At 37.5% G+C, this 14,266-nt stretch overlaps 1 pseudogene across 1 annotated transcript; it reads right to left on the bottom strand.

The window, feature by feature from the left end:
- Window positions 1–4,498: 4,498 nt before the first annotated feature.
- On the bottom strand, window positions 4,499–6,705 carry LOC149838393 (scarecrow-like protein 21 pseudogene; annotated as a pseudogene). Its single transcript, XR_016431958.1, has one exon. The product of XR_016431958.1 is annotated as a scarecrow-like protein 21 pseudogene (transcript).
- Window positions 6,706–14,266: the final 7,561 nt, after the last annotated feature.

The following is a 14,266-nucleotide window of genomic DNA, read 5'->3' as shown; positions in this document are numbered from 1 at the left end:
ATTTCTCATCTTCAAAATAATGCGTTAAAAACGGGATGTTTGACGTTACTCCGGCCGTTATTAATCGGCCAGTGGTTTATTCCGTAAGTTCCAGGAGCGGAGCAAATTTTACCAATAGGGGGGCGGATCAGGGTGCCCACCCTCTGGCCCTGGGTGGCTGCCCTGACTATATGTATGGTCGGGTCAGGGTGGGCACACCTAGATCCGACCCAAGCCCCTCCCCCCCTCTCACATTCCCGACCCCAACTCTCTCTCTCTCTCTCTCATGCTTTGTCTTTCACTCCGGCAGCTCGTCCTGCGTTCAACGGCACTAGCAGCGGTGCAACACTCTTTGAGTCTGTCTCTCTCAACATTTTCGGTTTAGGTTGGTTGTCCACAATCCGGCAGCCTTTCTAGTGCACTACCCTAGCCTTGATGGCTGATACGTTGTCCAGTTTCCAAACATTTTTTTTTCAAAAGGTTCTATAGCGTTTTGATTTCAAGGTTTTTATTTTTTAATTAGACTAATGGGTAGGTAGGGTTTAGTTTTTTTATGTAGTTTTTTTTTTTAAATACAAAGAATGTTTAGTTAGGTTTTTTTGTGTTTTATTTTTCAATTAGCATTAATCATGAGTAATGGACGCTTGCTTTTCATTAAAATATTAGGATTTTTTTTAATTAGCTTAAATCTGTAGTTTCTTTTAGACTTTGGGTATTGATTAGGGTTTTTCTAAATGATTCGAATATGTATGTAATTAAGGTTTTATGGTATTTTGTGCTATTTTATTTTCAATTATTATTAAGCATGATTCTATTGAAGGTTTCATTTTGGTTATCAAATCCTTAAATCTTTGATTTTTTTAAGAATTTAAATTTTTTATTTTGGTTTCCCAAATGACATAAATATTTAATTTGAAGTTTTACTTTTTTAATTAGAATATTTATGAATGATCTTTGTTAGGATTTAGGGTTTTGATTTGATGTTTTTATATTGACATAAACATATAGTATATAGTTCTAGGGTTTTTGTGTGTGTTTTGCCATTAGCCATCAATATTGTGTTATTCGATTTTTGTTAGAATATTAGGTTTTTTTTATTGATTTACATAAATCATAATTTTTAATGTTTGTTGGAATTGAGGTTTTGATTCGCTTTTTTAGAATGACATAATATTTGGTTATGGTTTTAATTTATGAAGCTTGTAGGATTAGAGTTTTGATTTGTTTTTTTAAATATCATGAATTAGTTTAATTTATTAGTAATTATTTTATTTTATTTTTTTACTATGCATTTGTGTCCACCCTAAGTTAGAATCCTGGCTCCACCCTTGGCCTTAACATTGTGTTATTGACATGTTTGTGAGATAATATATCGGTTGCAAACAAGTTTTTATTGTGCAATATAATTTAATTAACGTGTTAACATGTACAATATGTTTACAAAATTTGTTTTATCTATTTATAAAAATATATCATAAGTTCATAGCCATTCATATTATATCATCAACCATTTATGTTGTGCCCACTGTTATTGATGTATTTTAATTAAAAAATGAATTTTGCACTCTCCAGGAAATTCATTCACATGATGTTAAATGCAGATTTGAGTACCAAGGACATGGTGTTAAACGAAACATGTTATTGGTTTTTAGGTGCTTTTTCGAATACATATGTGATCTATATGCTTGTTTTTATAGAAATCACTTCTTGGAGCATTTGATTCATGAATAGGTTTTTATAAGGTTTCAAAAATCAATGGCCAACAATTTTTTATAAAATTTCAAGGTTCCAAATACCATTTTTTTCATTCAAAATGCATGATTCAAGTGACAATTTCCTAATAAATCAATCATGTTGAACACATCTATAGGGCCAGAATTTTGAAAGAACACCTAAAATACAACAGCAAGTCTCATTTAGCACCAAGCTAGTTTTATAGGTTTTCATTTTCCCCAAAGACCTTATTCACGTTTTAGAATATGACATGGGGCCTGCGTTGAAATATGTGGTAAACAAACTTAGAATCTCCCCTAGAAGATGATGCCCAGGTCTTGGGGGCAAGGGTCTTAGCCTTGGAATTTTATTTTGTCAGCGCGACCCGGTCGTGTTGAGTTATATATATATAAAAAAATTTATCAGGGTAATATTTGCTACAAACATTTGTACCTTTGAATCATCACAATGCAGATTCTTTTTTATTCAATCAGACGTCATAGGATTTTTTATCTGTCCAGTGTCCATATGTTGTACTCAGGCAATATATATATATATATATATATATATATATATATATATATATATATATATATATATATATATATATGGAAGTTGAACCGTCCAACCAAAAGAAGTCCAAAATCTACATCCAACAATTATCGGGCGACTCTCCTTATCAAATGTTTGATCATCTCATCAATCACACTTCATATATTTGTTCTTTATAATTTATTTAGTAAGAAAAATGTTTTACACAAAGACTTTACAACATATATGCTTGTTTTTCGAAACTTGAAAGATTGACGACTCACAATGCATTTAAAACTTTACAATAAAAAGTATTGTAGGCTGTTGATTTTTAGCGCTTTAAAAAATGCATCTAAACATAAAAAATTCATAATCCAAAACACATGTCACTCATTAAATGAATGATAAAATCTAATATGTAAAGTGCGTCGCTGAAAAACTCGATTGCTAGAGAAGGAATACTGTTGATTATCATCAGTTGTGAATTTTGGACCTTTGGCTGAATGGTCCGTGTCATGAAAAACAATAAAAAAGAAAGAAAGAAAATGACCTTTGTAGTTTGTACATTCAAACAACTATAGCAAATATTATCCCTTAATCTCAAATCTACTCAAAATAAAAATTTGAGATTCACGTCAAGATGCACCCGTATCCCTCTCTAAAACTTCAAATCCCAAAATTAACTGCGAGATGTTAAATTGCAGTCACCATGATGTTAAATTGCAGTTCATCTATGATTATGATAAAATGGAGAGAGAATTGATACCAATGTCATAAACATTATCTTAGGATTTTCATGCCTTAAAATGATCTTTTAAAATATGTTTTTTAAGAAAACTAAGAAAAAACTTGGTGAAATAAAAATAGATTCAAATGATCAGAATTAGAAATAAAAATCAATGAAACCCATTGAAATTTGGCAAAATCATATTTTATTAAAAGGTAATAAATTACATGATTGCATCATGAACTTTTTTTTTAGTAATAAATTGCATAATTTATTAGAATTAGTAATAATTTTGATGATGTTTGTTATGTTGGTTAATTAATACAAGCCAACGAAACTTATGGTAGATTAGTGGAAAGTGGTATGACTCAACATTTGATTGCATCATATCACCATGCCAGTGTCCAATGCATGTACTTGATCCATGCATCTTTAGTGGGGCCAGTGCCTTGATCCACGTATCTAAAGACCTCCCTCCCCCTTGGAGAGAAACAAAGGAAATTTTAATAGGGACAAAGAGAAGAATTGAGCTCTCATTTACATTTTATGTTTCCTCCTAAAAATGATAGGACAAAATGAATTTCGAACTACTTGTATCTAAGTCATGCCTGGCAGCTGATTATTCGTGTATTTTTTATACTATACATGCCTTGTAAAGTACTCTTGAGCTTTAGAGCTTATGCAAGCCAAGCCTATCAATAAAAAGACAAACTAAGACTACAGTTCTTATACCAAACATTGCTCACTTAACACAATGAGCTAAACACAAGTTTCTTCTACAATACGAAGTGAGATGAGAGAGTGAGAGAGAGATGTATTGAGCTTTAACCAGGTGTGCCTAGAGGCACACCTTAGATGCACTATCTTTAAAGCGATAGTTGCTCCACTTAGGATCAAATCCTTGGTGTTTCAAATGGTACTGTCATTGTTCTACTACATCTACATCTATCCGGTAGGCAGATTACATGGGCTAATAAGCAAAGCAGTAAGTCGAAATGAAACATGATTCATAATACATCTCAAATAAGGAGCCTGCAACTTGGTATTAGTTTGTATTTTCAGTTAATCTTCATGCTAAGTATTGCAAAGTGTGCATCTACATACTATAATAAGATTAGGAGTGCATGATACTTTCATGAGCTGACTTTTTGTTTTCCTTGTTTTTACATCCGTGGCTTCCCACATATTGGTCTAGGTCATAAGCTTTATTAGATAAATACCGTTATCACTAAAATGACACTCCACCTCTGCTATATTTAAACCAATGTTCAGATCCCATGTAAATTTAGACTGTTTAATAAGTTAGTACAACAGAAGACATCCATAAGACAGCAAACCAAGGCTACTTTCTACAAGTTTGATGATCACTTATGCGTGGATGCAACAGAAATCAGAACACACATTCATAGGGGAGTAAACATCCACTCGGACACCCCATCCAGACATGCATTTTTTTGCAAACATACCCATGCATGCAATGCTAAGATGACCTGTACCAAGTACAGGGACATATCGTACACTAAAAGGAGGCAAGCATGCACAAACCACTGAATATGAAAGTTCAGATCTTTATACAGGAGATTATGCTGCATATATTAGAATACAACCTACATTAATTCCCAACAATGCTCAAGGATCTCTAAGTGAAACCTAGATGTCTGCCTATTTCTTATCTTGAAACCAGCTCAGTTGATGGATTATGTAAGAACAGAGCAAAACTTCCTAGGATAGTTATAGGGTATGGAATTTCTAATTGACCAACTAAAGAAGAACGATTACAAGTTGACAAGGTACAATAATGATCATGATAGTGCATCTGCATTTTACCTCCAGGCACAAGAGGTGACTAAGGTTCTATTCTTCCAGCCAAGATACAATGTGGCATCTCTTTCTTCAAGTGTATAGTACTCACAGTAACTCTGCAATAAAGTTTTGATGGTGGAATTAACCAAAGAACTCAGTGGGTAAGGCCTAAAACCAGCCATCATGAAGCGCGATCTCCACTTATCAAGAAGCTCATGTCTTTCTACTCTCTCAGCACCCTCACAAGCAATTATGTTCACTATGTCACGTGCCAAACAGTGCTGCTCAACACTGATACGCTTCTTGTCATCCCTTGGTAGAGTCACATCTATTGATTCGAACATGGCAGTGTAGTAACTCAGAGTCTCCATGAATCTGGGAAAGAAGGGTGCAGTGTTGATGTTACATTCTTGTTCTACCAGAGTAACCACCTTTGGTGATAAACTTTTAACCAAGCGCAGAAGTCTGTCTCTGTGATTGATTGTGCTTACACTCTCATCTGGCATGTGATGAAGTTGGAATGGGAAGTTCACAGCTAATGCTTCATCTGGATGAACCTTGAGCATGTCCACTTCAACATCACGTCCAGACACGGCTGCAAAATTGAACTCTAATGGCACATTGCATGACTCCGCAATCCTCAACAGTCTCTGCCCAACTAATTGCAATCCTCCACCTCTGACATACGCTGATAATGCATCATCAATACCTGTGATGCGTACATGTGGTGGCCCACCTGGCCTTGCAGCAAGAGCATGAATCAGAGTAATCCACTGCCTGCCTTGTGCAATCTGAAAATCAATGATATGGATCCTATCTTCACCTTTTATTGCTTCAGCTATAGCACCATTTGCAGATAAATACCCAAATTTGAAGTAGGGACATATTTCATATATGGTATGCATATAAGTGAGGAGGTCAGAGCTTGTTGGCTCTTTGCATCTTAGAGATTTGTAGATGGTACTGCCTGATGATGCCAGCCTCGCTATTAATCCTTCCAGCATGTAAGCGCCTAATCGCTGAATTGGTTCACCTGAAACTGATACCATCTGCTTCAATTTGTTCATGAACCACTCTGCTAACATCAGATTGTCATTGGTAACTGCTTCTGCACATGCAATTAAGACCTCCTTTACACCACCCTTTAGAACCTCCAACATTTGTTTCCATGCCTCCGGTCCAAACATTGCATGGCTATGAATGGAACTTCCAGACTTGTCTTCATACTCTAAACCAGGGCCAAGCATTGCGCTTTCTAAATCTCTTAGTTTGAGTTTCAAATCATTTTCCTCTTCTGTTAAGAAAGAATAACCCACGATAGAACCATAGGTGTTATCAGGGGAATGATGTAGGACATGCCCAGAATCCTGTTGTGAAACAGGGCTTCCACTCGATGAAAAACTGTTCGTGGATGGAGAACTGTAAAGAGATTGTCCTGAAGCACATGATGATGACTCAAGAGTGCAGTATTGCACTTGAGACATGGAAGCACGAAAATTCCCTCCCTGAAACTCATCCAAGCATTGTGGACCAGGAGAACCCTGATGCATGTAATATGAAATGGCATCTTCCATAGACAAAACATCATGCTGATAATGACCCTCTGAACTTCCGTGTATCACAGAAGGCTGAATCGGTGAATAATTAGTTAGGTAGTCTTCACCAGAGACCAGGAAGTACTGGGCATTCATACTGCCGACACTATTCTCTGATGTCCACTGAAAATTCATATTTGGGTTGAAATTTGTTGCTCAAAAGATCCAGAAAATATGTGCACCCTTCCTTAGGAGTACTGTGTATGACCTTAATAGACAAGTCCAAATGGAATATCAGTGAGTGACCCTGTAGCCACAACAATACTCATGGCTAGAAACAGTAATAGGTTCTGAGCCCATAGCTTTCATCATCAGTTATCTTTTCACATGTTAAACACCGGTTTGTATCATCATAATTATCTGCCATGACAAACAAGTTTGTGACAAAAAACTGAAATGTTAAAAGTGGAGAAAGATACTAGCATCATGCACATCAGTAGCATCATAGTATTTAAAAAAGCCCAACAGGATAGTTGTTTCATATGTAACAGAACTCCTATAAACAGTTCATAAATTTGAAATTATGAACGTGGTATTTCTCGAATAGGCATAGAAAGCATTAATTTATTATTGACTCCAAAATGAGGTGATCAATAATGGCAGGAGTTCCGGGAATTCCAGATCATCATAATTACTCTTCAGTTACTGGTTGTAACCACACCAAGGGTTCAGTACTATCTTGCATCTCTTTTTTATCATCAACATAAAACAGTTGACACTTCCAAATAAATCTATGTAGTCGAGGTGACATAAGGGAATTTATAGTGGTTCTAATGCTGATAACCAGACAAAGCAAAATATGGTCCATAAATAGCAAGCAGCCACATTGTGCTACTGTTACGTGATAAGAGAAGCCAATTCAGACTCATTACATCAACTTACAGAAGCCACTGAGGCCAACTGCTCAAACACCCAATGACAGGGTATGGAAGATTGTTATGGACCACTACAACTACCATAAGAATTCTAAGAGAATATCACTTCAAATATGTTACTCAGAGCCAACAGCAATAAAATGTTCAGAATCCTCAGGCTTCCTGTTGCAAATACTCATCTGTTGTTCAATGCGTGTCCTGTCACTGTTACTACAAGTAGCTTGAATTTTTTTCCATTCATTATGGTCATGAAAATTTATCATCACATGGACAAAAAAAAATATGGCCAATTAGTTGTTTCACGACATAATCAACAATCATTAAAGTCCCAAGATTGATATCAGATCATAATCCAGTTTGATCCCAGTCTGTCTATAAGTATCAACAACAGTGCCGAGCACCATCTTCTGAATGATCTTTCTTTTAGAGAACTATGATGTGACACATCTCACAGAAATCTGTCAAGCAGGTAGATAGATGCAGCTCTATGCCCTCTTAGTAAAATAAAAAAGGCATATTACAACATGCAAGTGCAATATCATCACAGTTTCAGATAAGCAACGGAAGATAGGCAAATAGGCTTTTTGCCTCTTTTATACTTTTTTATATAAGCTCCTAAAATGAATAGGCAGCCCACACCAAAACCTTCTTGCATGCTCTTCAGAACCAAGGACCCCACAGGAGGCATCATTAGCACTCCAAAAAGAGCAAACATGATTTACATGTAAATCCTTGTTTTAAGACATTTTCAAGAGGTGATTTTTCTTTCCTGCTTAGTAATCAACTAGTTGCATGGCATCCAACGAACCTACACAGAAAGCCCTTTTCCATATTCTTCTTAACTTACACTAGAAACTATTTTATTCCGGAGCATGTTTTCTATACAGGTCAAGTCTGCTTATACTACTTAATTGGCAAGCCAGAGCATTGGTTAAGACCACTTGGTGAATTAAGTGCAGGACACATAAACGCAAGTTGTTCAATGTACAAATGTTTGAAGTCTTTAAACGATCCCTTACATGATCCATGCACACACATCCTAGAAAAAGAATCAATATTTGGTAACTTACTTCGGAGTACTCTTTGATTTACATTTTCACTAACTTGGATTCAACAAATAGCTAATTTCATCAATCTGCATGTGAAAGTATCACACGGATGTAGACTGTTTCCACTAACATAGTCATATATTCCAGGATTTATAAATCTGCATGTGAAAGTATCATACGGATGTAGACTGTTGCCGCTAACATAGTCAAATATTCCAGGATTTATAAAAAACCCTTCAATACATGGATACACTGCACAAAGAAAACCAATAAAAAACATCCATCAACATGTAACACACACACATATTGCCTTCAAGAATCAACAACCCTAACAAACAGAATATTAAGTGTTATATGCAGCGATAGTGGTCAATTAAGTACAAAAGTTCAATGCTGAAAAATCTCAAAATTTTGATTTATAAGAGTTGAGGTAAAATGGAAACGGGCTATTTGATAAAACAGTAATATTCAAAACAGAAGAATTTGAAGAGGGAAATAAAGGATGTAAAGACAAAGCAAAAACACGATAAATTTGCAATCATGGAAATGAGAAAGAAATGGTAAAGAGAGCCATGGCAGAGTTTTTTAAGAAAAAAGGCTCTCTCAAAACAGGCCATTTTTCTACTACGCCGAAGGCCAAAAGATCACTCATATTTGGAGGCATAAAGCAAGAAAGGAATGGTAGCAAACATCCCTGAAGCTCCATCTCTCCTCAACAAGTTCTACCAAATATTGACTAGCACACAAGTCAAATAGCACAAATTAGAAAACACGGTCCCAAGGAATGGAACAAAAAGCTGCCCAAACTCAGAGTTCTTATTAGATATGTTATATATCTATCATGAATTCCACTGCATATGAATCAAACATCACCTATAAAGAACTATATAAATTTAACACACTCACCAATCACAGATTCCACACAGACATGTATCATGTATGCGTACGTACCATCTTTCTCTCTCTCTCATGCAACTATAAGCTACAAGACCCAAGAATGCAAAATTGAGCAAGGGGAAAGAGAGAAGATCATATTTGCAGACCTTGGGGACAGGAACAACTGAATTGTGAGGTAGAGAGAACAGGAATGAATGTTGGTGCTCAGTGAATCATTGAATGTTGCATGTGGGGGACTTCAAAAGAGAACAATCACTGCTCACTGGAACCAAAGGGTGGGCTTTAGTTTAAGGACAGAAACCGAGTGGGGAAGATGAAAACTGCCTTCAAAGAGGGCAGTAACACATTTAATGCACTGGGAATTTAGGCAATTCAACTGTGGGGGCAGCCGGACAGCAGGAAACTACAAAAGTCCACAACTAACCAATCGCTTCAACCCCTGGTTTTGGCATGCTTGCCAAAATACCCATGTGTTCTTTACACCATTTCGATTCTACCATTCAAATACTCAAAAAGTCAAAATCATGAAAACAGAAAAAAGGGTATTCCATATTCCCACACTTCTAAATCAGTTATCGGTCTCTTGACCCTTGAAACAGTTAAAAGTTGCTAAAGATCGAATAGAATCGGCCGATTCAAATTAAATCTCTCACAAATCGATTCGATCCTTCCTGAAACTCGGTTTTATTGGGTAGATATCTAAGTGCATTGAAACACACCCTTAGGGTGCGTTTGATTACCTCGGATTAGCTCTGATCCGAGGTTCTCTAGTCCGACACAACCCTCCTCAAATCAGACTTGAAAGCTGTGGTGTTGGTCATTCTCGCCTTGGTTGCTTGCTCTAGGGTGGTTCGGCCATCCAAGAGGGGTGGTCTGGGGTCGCACCCCTAGCATTGATATCTAAGTGGTGGTGGCCAATTTGCTACAACGGAGGAGACATTGCATCATATTTTTGCTGGAAGTACTCGCTACTGGGACCCCGACTGAGAAACAGGAGGCGGCGGTGCTCATCCGGGACTTGGTTGCATTGGTGCTGGGTATGGCCCAAGTTTGTCACCGGGCTAGCACCATCGGCCGGCCGTCGGGGGGAGGACATATGCATCTCAACATTTGAGGAGTTCTGGGTGGACTCCTACTGTAAGGCATTGGGAGAGGTTGGGGCTGATCCATTCCTAGCTGAGTGCGTGTGGTACCTAGGGCCAACTCCTAGATCAAGGTTTTTACATGGCTGGTAATTAGTGATGGTGTGCTGACTCAGTACAACCTACCGCAGAGAAGCTTTTGCTTGCCCAGGATTTGTTACCATTGCAAAGAGAACACGGAATCATCCCCGCACCTGCAATGGTTCTGCACTTTAATTCATTCAAACCTTGTTCTCGTCTACCACAACTTCATTTAACAATGCATCTGGAATAATTCGCCAGAGACCTACTCTTCAACCCAGGTCTGCCACTTAGTATGTGGTATTTTGTTTGGAGGTGATGGTTGTTCATTGGTGGGCAGTTTGGCGGGAGCGAAACACGAAGATCTTCGAGGGACGGAGCACACCTTTCCTTCCCTTCATTGCTGGTCCGTATCTTATCTGGCTGACACAAAATGGTTGGGGGGCAAGACTTGAGTTGTATTAGGCCCATTTTCGCTACTTGCCCTACTCTTCGACTTGAGCTTTTTTTATCTTTATTTCGATTAAATAAAATCGAGTTTACTTTCCTTGTCAAAAAAAAAACTTGACCTGACTAGTCAATTGAATCAAGGGCAACTCTGGCTTGTGTCTACTAAGTTGACACCCAAGTCATGAGCCTTGGAGATATGAAGTGGGTGTGAACAAAGCCATCCAAATTGGTCAGTATAATGAGTCTAGTCAACTGGGGCTGAACGGGATACCTGGATGGTTACGTTGCACTATATCATAATTCAGGGGTCCCATGTTTTTTAATCTCAATGGATTATCCGATTGCTTGATTATTCCAAAATAATGAAAATAAAAGTTTAGTCTAACGAATCACCACAAGAGGTTTCCTCTGTTTCTTTTTCAAACAAACAAGGTCGGAAAACCGGACTCAAGATAACACTGGTCTCATCAAGTATATGGTCGTCACGCTATTAATGTTTTTTCAATGCCTCCTTACGTAATATTGTCAATTTTGTGGACTTCAAACGGGTCAGCTTAAGACATTTGAAGTTGAAGGACATTGACGGTTCATTACTGAGGTGCACATCGTTTTTTTTTTTTAAAGGCAAGCTGGGTTAGGCATGGGATTGGAACTAACGTCCCAAGGCAAGGTGACGTGCACTAGATGCTCCTACCAGAAGCAGAGCCCCCGTTAGTAAGAAGTGCACATCTCTTGCCACAAAGTTGAAATCAACAATAAATTATCTTAACACAGCGGTGGTTACCCATATGGTCAGCAGGGGTCTGTGTCAAGCTGAAGGCTCAAGATTGAATCCTGCTAGTGCATGAGAGATAGGCTCAAGTATATGTGACGTTGATCCAATGCTGAGTTTAAATTGAATAAAATCCGATGATGTATTGAATCAGGATCTGAAATATAAATGTTGATACTGGATCAAGTAAAAGATCAAAATAAATATGACGAGCGATATAGGTGTGGTTGGTGCGAGGGCCCAACAGATGTAACCCTTATGTTGAGAAGCATATCCAAGAAAGAGACATACCTTGGTTTTAGGTTGAAACTTAGATATCGGGTGTGACAAGCGGATAACATAGAGAACCAAACACATGTAGGTGTTGGTAGTTAGTCAGGTGCTTAAAGAGCAGCTCATAGAGAGTTTTTTTTACCAAGTACCAACATTAGCAACATAGGTTGCTATTCAAAATGTATTAACCTAGAAATCATAAGGTAAGGATGCACCACTTAACATACTTAGGCCTGTTTCCACAATATACCCATGTTTACTCTCAACCATTTCATTTTGCTCAGACCTGTGTGCACAAAAAATGATGAAAGATTCCATGATGATGAAAATAGTTCTTACACTCAAGGCTTACGAATTCACTATCATTATTAGATTATAATTTTTTACACCAAAACCAACTTGATTTTCTACAACATGCTTGAAAATTTTGAAGCAATCAAAATACTTGAGGCTTGGTTTTCATATAAAATAGCCATGAAAATCGAGTAAAGTCATCCATTATTAAAAGATAAAATTTAAATCCTGCATAAGAAGTCACAGGGGCTGGACACGAGAGGATGTGAACTGCATGATTGAGAACACCCAAATGGGAGTTTGTGGGCCTTTCCAATACAAACTTTTATTTGCTTGTCTCTACTAAAGAAAATAACATTACTCGAGTTTAGAAAAGAAACTATTTTCTTGTTGGCGTGACCGAGCCAATGATGCCACAAATCAAACATCATATCAGGGTACCAATAATCATTAGTACTTTTTTGCATGGACATGGTGGAGAAGGCCTTGGGAATATCCCAACATTTTTTTGGTATGTGACTATGTTTTTTGCAGTACAGGTGATAGGTCGTCGTTAGCTAGCCTTGATTTGAGTTGGTCAGATTTGGATTTGCAATGATCCCTATAGGATCCATGCCTTCGACTTTTACCTCGCAAGGTCATGAAATCATTCTGCGATGATTCTTGGTTCTTAGATTGCTTGGGATGCAACATAAGAACTCATTTCTCTTGATTTATAAGGAGAGCATATAAATCTGTGAATGAGTGATACATGTAACAAAGCTCTCATATTTGATAAGAAGATCATTCAAAGATTCTAATATCTTAAACAGGGTGATTGGCAGCAATAAGACAATCTAAAAAAATTTAATTATGTCTAGGTAGGCGAGTATATCCATGTTCTCTTTCTTGATAAACGTGAGATCCTTCTTCAGGATCATGAGCCTTAATGGTAATTGCGAGTCATAGGCTTTTTTTTAGCACGGTCCATGCTTCTCGGGTTGTCTTGATTCTCATAATTTGACCAAGGATTGCTTCAGACACACGATTGCTTTGATCAAGCTCAAAGCAAATTGATTGAATTTACGTCAGGCATGAAAGACATGATCGACTTCTTTCTTTCCTCCAGCAGTGATGAACTCAGTTGGTTGAGGAAAAGATCCATCGACAAACTTGAGAAGATCTTGGCTCATCATTACCAGCTCAAGTTGAGATCTCGAAAGTAGGTAGTTTTTTTTGGTTTAATTTTATTGAAACCAAGCTTGCAATGGCATTCCACTGAGTTGCTTCAACATTGGAGGTCATTGACATGCTCGTGGGAGACTGCAGCTTTGATACCATGCAAAGAAGAAATGCACGAGAGAAACCTTACCGAACTCACTTGTCCAACCTGAGTGTAAGGTAATTCATTTAAGGTAAAATCAATAGGTACAATTTGTTACAACCTAGAATCTTTGATAAGATATCTAAACGTGATTTACAACCTATCTGATACATAACAAATGGATAGGAAACATAACACAGATGAATAAAATCTAATACATAACAAATGGATAGGAAGAGATAGAGTCCATCACATTGGAGTCTATCTACCGAGGTGGACACTCAAGTGTACCATTTGCATTAACATATGGCGACCAATACTACAAGAAAAATCTCTTTTGCCAAGTAAAAGAGCCTTTTCACAGGCACTAATTTACTATGCGCCAGTGAAAACTTTATACTGGCGCAACAGAAAAGTGAGCCAGGGAAAATTGTTTTTTCTAACCCACATAAAAAAATGCACCAGTAATTCGGCATTTTAAAAAAAACTGACTTTTTTCTTTGGTGGGCGCTCTCTCATGCTACAAATCTCCTCTTTCACCTACACTATTTTTTTTAGTGCCAGTAAAAAAAGAGTTTTTTTTGGCACACAAATAAATTGCGTCAATAAAGACATGAATTTAAAAAAAAAAAATCAAGAGTGCATCTTCCTCCTATTTTGCTCCCTTCCCCCCCCCCCCCCTTTGCTTTCCTTCTTCTTCATCCAATATTTCTCTTCTCCTCAAAACCCTACGAACGCCTCCATTCCTGAGGGGAAATGGAGGCCCTAAAGCCCTCCCCTCACCATCCACCAGCAGCTACAGCAGCACCACTCCGCCACCACCTTCGACCCTCAAGCGGCCC

Source organism: Nuphar pumila, chromosome 5, assembly GCF_984573655.1.
Source record: "Nuphar pumila chromosome 5, dmNupPumi1.hap1.1, whole genome shotgun sequence".
Lineage (NCBI taxonomy): Eukaryota > Viridiplantae > Streptophyta > Magnoliopsida > Nymphaeales > Nymphaeaceae > Nuphar > Nuphar pumila.
This window is presented reverse-complemented; position numbering and strand designations above follow the sequence as displayed.